General features: G+C 51.6%; 1 long non-coding RNA gene across 2 annotated transcripts; it reads left to right on the top strand.

Moving 5' to 3' along the window:
- Positions 1–4,277: 4,277 nt before the first annotated feature.
- On the top strand, positions 4,278–6,343 carry LOC120671969. Of its 2 annotated transcripts, none has more exons than XR_005673919.1 (2): positions 4,278–5,234; positions 5,684–6,343. It is a non-coding gene; the product is annotated as an uncharacterized LOC120671969 (long non-coding RNA). The 2 variants fall into 2 exon arrangements; XR_005673920.1 differs by having other exon boundaries at positions 5,762–6,343.
- The last annotated feature ends 1,430 nt before the right edge of the window (positions 6,344–7,773 follow it).

Here is a 7,773-nt window from a genome sequence, read left to right on the forward strand (position 1 = left end):
AGGTGCCAAAGATGAAAACCATGAGAAAGCGGTTCCAGTTAAGGATAAAGAAAATAAACGCACTTTCAACTCGTTTATTGAACCAGCTTCTCCTAATTAGGAAAGATACTGACTAATATGCTCAAAAGTACTCCTAGTATCTTCCCCACTGAATTTAACAAACTCAGGCAACCTAAAACCAGCAGGGTATGCAACCGAATCAAACGAAGTAGGATATGGCTTTTGGTATGTGCGGGTTTTGCTTCTAACATCCACTCCAAAACTTTCTCTAAGCAGATTAGCCAAATCATTCTTATAATCAGTAAGCATTTTATCAAAATTACTTGAAGAATTTGGCTGTGTGGATGTAGATATCTCTCGCTGGTTTGAAACAAACTGGCCGGATGGACCGGTCGGTACGACCGGTCGGACCGGTTGGGGGGAACCGGTCTGACCGGGCTGATATACCGGTCTGACCGGTCTCTGCTGGTTTTGCCAACGCTGCACATATCGGTCGAACATCTCGTCGAAGATAGGACCGGGGTGTGGCACTGAATTCCTGGAGATTTCTGGTGGTGTGTACTGAACAATCTCGTTTGTTCGGCTAATGTTGGCCGAATCAGGAATACTCATAATAGGATCAGTATATGTGGGTGTAACAGTTTGACCACTGAAATAATTTATCGGCATCCCATATTGAGGTTGACTCGTAGGAGATGCTGCCGATGGTTGAGGAACATAAAATTCAGAAGTAGAAACAGATGGAGGTTCATCGGCTGATTCTGGTTTCTTACCAGCCGATTCCCTTTCCTTAGAGCTAAGCCAATTAACCCAATAAACATCACGCTCAGCTAACAATGTCTGAATTTGTTCCATAGTAACACCAGAAGGTGGAGCAGTTGCAGCAGGTGTTACCTCAGTAGATGCATCCGAGGAAGTAGAAGTGAAGTCGATCTCTTTGATCTTGGTGACCTTGCCGCATCGACCGACCTTGATGCTCGCAAGTGCCGCTTGTAGATCTTCTTCATCACGCTTCTTCTTGTGCTCCTCCAGCAGCAAACGAACGTCCTCCAGAAGATGCTCATATGAAGGGATGATGTTCTCCTTGTCGATTTCTGTGTTGGAGCCCATCTTCTTTGGAGTAGATTATATCGGTTCTATTAACCAAGATCTTTCTTCCCCAGTGGAGTCGCCAAAAAGTATGTTGACGCAAATCTCGGTCAACACACGAACGCACTAGATCGTGCGGCGCGAGAAAGAGCTCGATGCAGCTCTCTCTGCGTGGAGCGGTCAGACCGGTCGCCGGTGAGAATCGGCGACGGCCGACGAACGCGAACACGGGAGGGACCCCGTCAGGGTAGGCGCACGTAGGGTTGTTCTAAGATCGGCAGGCCACCTAGAACGCCTTCAAACGTCACGGAGATGAGGGAAGAACAGCAGATGGGGTTGAAAAAACTAGGATTTGGAGAAGAAGATAAAAAGTAAAATTTGTATTGATTTTGTTCGATTGGATGCTCTAATCGGCCGTGACCCTTTATATTTATAGGGTGGGGTGGACTTATCCCGCAAGAAATCCTGTTTACAGATCTAAATCTATAAAAATCTCTAGTTGTACTCGGACTCTACCTGGGCCGGTCAGACCGGTCGGTCCCTACCGGACAGGCCGCAGTGCCTCTACCGGTCAGACCGGTTGGTGCCAATTTTGGCTGTCAACACCATCGTTGACAAGATGTATAGGATTTCCATTTTGGCCAGGAGCCGTCAGGCCCGGTCCTAAGCTTCGGCCCGGGACGGGACGAGACATAAACTAGGGGCCTTTAAATAATAAATAAATAATATAAAATAAATAGTATCACTTCTCTTAAAGGCGTCTTCTCTACTAATGTCGGCTGGCCGTGTTGTCTTGCGTATGGTGCCGTTGAACTAATGCCGGCGTGCGATGCCATGGCTGCCGTCACGGAAGGTCACTACTCACCAGTGGCGGATCCAGAAATGGTTGAAGGGGGGGCTGATTTCTTCTTCCTCTCTCTCCCTTTCTTCTTCCTCTCCTTCTTCCTCATCCTTTCTTCTCAAAAATTTGAGGGGGCGCTCAAGGGGAGCTCCATGGATTTTTGGGGTCTAGGGGGGGCTGGAGCCCCCCTAGACCCAGTGCTGCCTCCGCCCCTGCTACTCACTAACGGCGGCGGCGCGCGCGAGCGATGGTGGACTCCGGTGGCGTGCGAGCGGAGGAATAGAAAAAAACGATTGGAATTCTGGAACCCATGGTTTGTGAAACATGTGAATCGCCAAAACCTATACGTACTAGTGTACGCGACTCTCTAAAAGGATGTGATTGGTTGCTTGGGCTAGTCTAGCCAGGGTTATGATCTAAGCCAGGCCAGTCTAAACCTAGCTTGAGCAATGCAATATGTTGTTGTTTGGTTCACTGCTATGGATAAGTTGATACTAGCTAGCTCATGTTTGGTTGGTTGGCTATCGGTGATACAATAACCTTACACAAGGTGAAGGTGGAGTTACCCCATTGAACGCCTCCCCCTCGAAGCAGTCCCCAAGCTAGCACCGCCGGCCACAGCGAGCTGCCGCGGGGCGAGCTCCACCGATGTGCGGGGGACCAGGCCGGACACGCTGTGCCTGCACGCGTGGCGCGGACCTCCACCGCCCGCTGGTGCCCCGCCCTCGAGCCATGGCTGGAGCCCCACTCCTCCGCGCTGCTTGCAGCCGCCACCATGGCCGGCATCGAGAAGGTTGAGGGAGCGGGCGTCGTCGTCCCGCGCGCCCGCCGCCGCAAGGCCCGCCGTCCCGTCGAGCAGGGGGCGGAGCTCGATGAGTCGCTTGTCTGCGCCGAATCTTGAGCAGCAAGGGAGGAGGGGCCCGCCCGGAGGAGCTGGCGTGGCCGGAGGAGGAGCTGATCCGGTGGGACAGGGCCCTGGATCTCTGCCGCAGCCTGCCACCGCAGGCAGGATGGCCGGCCACCGCGGGCGAGATGGCCGCCGCCAGCCATCGCGGCAGGATAGCCCTCGGCGCACCCCTGACCCCACGCACCATCGCCGGCGTGCGCTCGCGGCCATGGCCGTTGGGGCCGCCGAGGCAGGGAGGAGGGACCCGCGGCCATGGCACCTCCGCCCCGCCGCCATCGGGAGCTGCGCGGGCCGGCCACGGCGAGTGAGCACTGACGGTGAGAAAACTCATCTAAGCCCACCAATGTAGCATAATACAGGCTGCACTAGCTGGTACGCTCAAATCGGCCGTTCCCAGCAATGCAGACCGGATGGGTGCTTTTGCACGACCCAAGCCTTACTTAGAGGTTTATGGAACCAAACAATACTCGGCTGCACTGCACAAGCCTGGCTAGAGACTAAGGGCAGTCCCAACCCAGACTCTACCATGGAGTCTAATCATATTTATAGTCCTTCATTTATAGCTTGTTTGCTAATGTGGCACCCTAATTATTAAAGAGAGAAGGAAAAAAACAAGACTTGGTTTCTAGATAAGACCTCAAGTCTACGCGCCCTTCAATGCCCAAGAAACCAGGAAGACTCCCATTGTGAAGGGGGCGTGGAGTCTATGGATCTTGTGATGGAAGAAAAAACAATAAATAGTTTTATGTATAGAAACTACTATTTCACATTTTGCATTGGGAAGGATAGTTTTTTTTAATAGAGTTTTTGAGACTTAAAACTCTACGAGTGGAGTTTGTATTGGAACTGCCCTAATGCACCCATCCAATCACTGGGACGGCCGCCCCCAACCCCGGGGCCTGTCGTGATGCCTATTGCGCCACATATCTGCGCAACTGGAGCTAAACAGTTGAGTAAACCAACTGACCCTCCATCTTGACTCTCCATACCGCGCTTCCTCTGCAGCTCCGATGAGGTCGGCTTCGACGTGCCCGCGCGCGCGCTGGTCACGGACGAGGCGCTCCGGCAGGGGCAGCTCTACTTCGTGCTCCCTCTGACACAGTCACACCATCCTCCCGCTTCTCGCCGCCGCTCGCCACTGTCCACGGCTGGTGCACATCCTTCCCTGTGCATCCTCTGCCCTCTGAGCGGCAATTTCTTTTCTATATGTTAAACGCGCACTGCTGGGCGCGCTCCTATTCGTCCACGCCAGCAAAAAATCTGTCCACGCGATAGCCATCGAACGGTCGGAGGCGCAGCTTCTATCCCGCACATTGCCCTCCCAAGTCTCCCATTTGCTCGAACCTTCTCGGATCCTCCTATCGCAGGGTGCCCGGCGGGGCGGCGCAGCCGCCACTGACGCTCGCGAGTCACTGGCCGTTATAGCCGCCAGTTCTGTGGCCTTGATGTGCAGCTCCCACCCACGCGCTGTCCGGCGGCTGTGGTACCCGCCAATCCGCCGCGGATCAGGAGAACGGAGGAGGTGAAGCTGCAGCGTTGAGCTACCCGCCGGCAGCCGCACTGATCCGCCGGGCCTCCCGCCGGACCACTGCGTGCCACCGGCCCGCCACGCTCCTCGGCGCGAGCAGCGAGGCCACTCCGGGCCGCCGGCGCCGCAGCTTGCGGAGGAGGATCCACCACGTCGAGCCGCCGCGCCTCCCACTGGGCCACCGCGCGCAGTCGCGTCGCCGCGCTCCTCGGCGCGAGCGGTGAGGCCACGCTACGCTCATCAAGGGAAAGAGATTATTGCGGACCTAGGCTCCGTGGGCGTCTCCTGCTAATGCACCGCCATCACTCGCTGCCTGCACGCAAAGGTCTGCGCAGCGCCGCCTCCTCCTGCCCATAACTGGCACAAAAGACTCCAAGGTTCACTGAGTCCATGACTCCATGTATCCTCTTTCTAGCGTAAGTTGTCCGCCCGCCTTCCAGAACATTGGCGGCGTAACATTTTGGAGCTTGCCTAGGCACAGTGATGGCAACGGCTGGGCTGGGCGATTCAGGATTCAGGAATGGCAGCGTGGTTGACAGGAGGAGCGTGGCCCCAAATGCCATCCTACAGTTGCAAGTGCATGTCATGTGCTCGCTGAAATGCCTATGTGAGATGTTCAAGTCCTACTATCGTTTTCCAAACCTACATTTCATCAGCAAAGGTAGCTGGAGGCTCTCCAGGAAATGTGTCTAATCTCTATTTTCATTTTGCAAATCTGTACTTGGATTTCATGTGGATTATTTACTTGCCTAAATGATCATCTCTACCTGCGGATGATCTCACAGATGCATCTTCTCATGTTCAGTTTCACTAACAGGAAAAAGCCACTAAGTGAACCTTCAATCAGAACAGCAACAGGGAAATGCCATGTAAGTGGACCTCTACTGCATTCTTGGATGGATCATTTTTTTCCTCATCTATAATGGTTGATGCGTAGTTATTTACTACTATTTTGGTTGCACAAATGGACCAATGATGTAAGTGTTGCCCAGCATATTTTGCAAACAGTTTGCACATGCTAATTCGTCAGTTAAGTTCCAGCATCAACTTTTACTGGACTTACATTTTTTTATATTGTACACAAACTGGGCCTTCATGTTAAAGTGCTTCATCTATAAAAAAGCTAGGTGTAACAGTAGGATCGGCTGATAGGGTGAAAATGTAACGTATGAAATAGTTACCTTGATGATAGATCATTGATCAAGCTTACTCAGCATATGTTCCTTTGAATGGTCTCTTTGCCCTATGTTGTAACAATAGCAAGTATCCATTTGCTATGTTTTGGTCTTACTAATGACTGGCTAATAATAAACTGCAGAATTACATGAAATGGTGCCTGGGGGTGTGCATTATCTTAGCAGATCCAACTATTAAATTCTTGATCCTGTGAGTGCAGGACCTGCAATTCATGCTCGTTGCTGTCCACTGATACAATAGGATCCCCAAATCCGTGTCATTAATAAGACAAACAATGTCTAACTAAAATGGAGGAGATCAACTTGCTCTTTCATGGCTTGAAAAATTGATCATGAAGTTTCCGTTAAATGGTTGGTAAAGCAATTTTGGTCTCACTATATCTGTGTGCAAGATGCAAGAATTTCAGTTCGGAATTCAACTTAACACTGCTAAATTGATACTTTTCAGAGTCATAAAAAATCAAGGTATTCTAAGCCTTCTCTTTATACATGTGAATGCTTCTTAGTATATTCTTTTTGAAAAACTGTGTTTGGTAACTATTATTCAAAAATGTTATAGATTTTTGGGGTACAAGATTCACAGTGGCAACAAGGTCGCTCGAATCAGGCTGCATATGTGTCGCGTCCTTTCAAGGCTATATATTTGTGTTGATCTGCTTTTGCTTTTAGTAGATTTGTACATGGTTCTGTTAGCTCCATTGGCTAATACAAGATGAGATTATATTCTGTGCACTGTTGTTTAGCTTCTAATTAGCTAGAAAGGGAAAAGGAACATATTTTTAGAAAGCTTTAATTTTGCTTTTCACAGCAAGCACCTAGTGGTGGTGACATTCGTTAATTACCGACCACTATAATCAAGTACCATTGTGCTGGGATTCTTTTCCTAAGCACAGTGGTACATTAATCTCCGTGAAAACACGTATTGTAGAGCTAATGATATTATCATTATATTATTAAAGTGACTAAGGGCGCGCCAAAGCGCGCGCAAAGTACTCGTTGAAATTAGATACACATAGCACCAGGCCGCGTCGGCCGCTTGTGCGGGTGCGTGCGCCGCTGCCGCCACGGCCGCGACCGGGGCCAACATCGGCCTCGCCTCAAGGACCACCCGAACATCCGCGCGCTATTGGCGAAGGCCGGGGCCGTGCCCCTGCTCGCCGTGCAGCTTGTGGGCCCCTCTGCGGCCGCTGGCGTGGATGCCACCGCACTGTTCCTCAACATCTCCATCTCGACGCGAGAGCAGCTGGCGTTCGCGCCGGACCTCCTCGATGCGCTCCGCGCCGCCGCCACCGTGCACAGCCTTCTCTGCCCCGAGGCCCACCGCTCCACCATTGGCGCCACAAGATAGTCGAGGATGCCACCGCATTCGTCGCGCGGGGTGGCCGGGTGCACCGAAAACGTCGAGGCCTTCAAGTGGGGTGTCCGGGGTGAGGAGGAGCGGGGTGGCCGGGTGCACCGAAAACGTCGAGGCCTTCAAGTGGGGTGTCCGGGGTGCGGATCCTCCTCGACCTCGTCGAGCCGAGGGGCGCCGAGATGGCGAGGGCCCGCCACGTAGCTCAACCTCGTCGTGGCCGGGGGTAAGCCGGCGGTGCCGCGGTGGCCGAGGTGCTTGTGGTTGCCCACACGGCCACACCCATGCTGCGTCGGTCGCTGTCCGGGATGGAAAGGTGGATATGCTTGGGATAATATCCGAGCGAGGATGACGGGATAACTAGCGGGATAGATTACCAAGGAGGATATAGTCTGTTGGATCCAATTTTTTGTAGGATTTCTCCTTTTTTTTAACTAACTCATCAAAGATAGTCTCTTGAGATCATCAAAGATTAGACCGGGATGGAAAGGTGGATATGCTTGGGATAATTGCCGAGCGAGGATGACGGGATAACTAGCGGGATGGATTACCAAGGAGGATATAGTCTGTTGGATCCAATTTTTTGTAGGATTTCTCCTTTTTTTTTAACTAACTCATCAAAGATAGTCTCTTGAGATCATCAAAGAATAGAGTCTCTTGGAGGTGCTCTAAACACTCTTGTGCTCATATCTGCACAACTAAACAATGCATCGTGGACTCATTACGCACGTGAGCTCTCGACGTCACTTGTTACACTAACTAGTAAAAAAACATTGTATCGTGGACTCGTTACGCTCATGAGCTAGCTCACTAGTAAAAAAACACTGTATCGTGGACTCGTTACGCTCGTGAGCTAGCTCG

Source organism: Panicum virgatum, chromosome 5N (assembly GCF_016808335.1).
Source record: "Panicum virgatum strain AP13 chromosome 5N, P.virgatum_v5, whole genome shotgun sequence".
NCBI lineage: Eukaryota > Viridiplantae > Streptophyta > Magnoliopsida > Poales > Poaceae > Panicum > Panicum virgatum.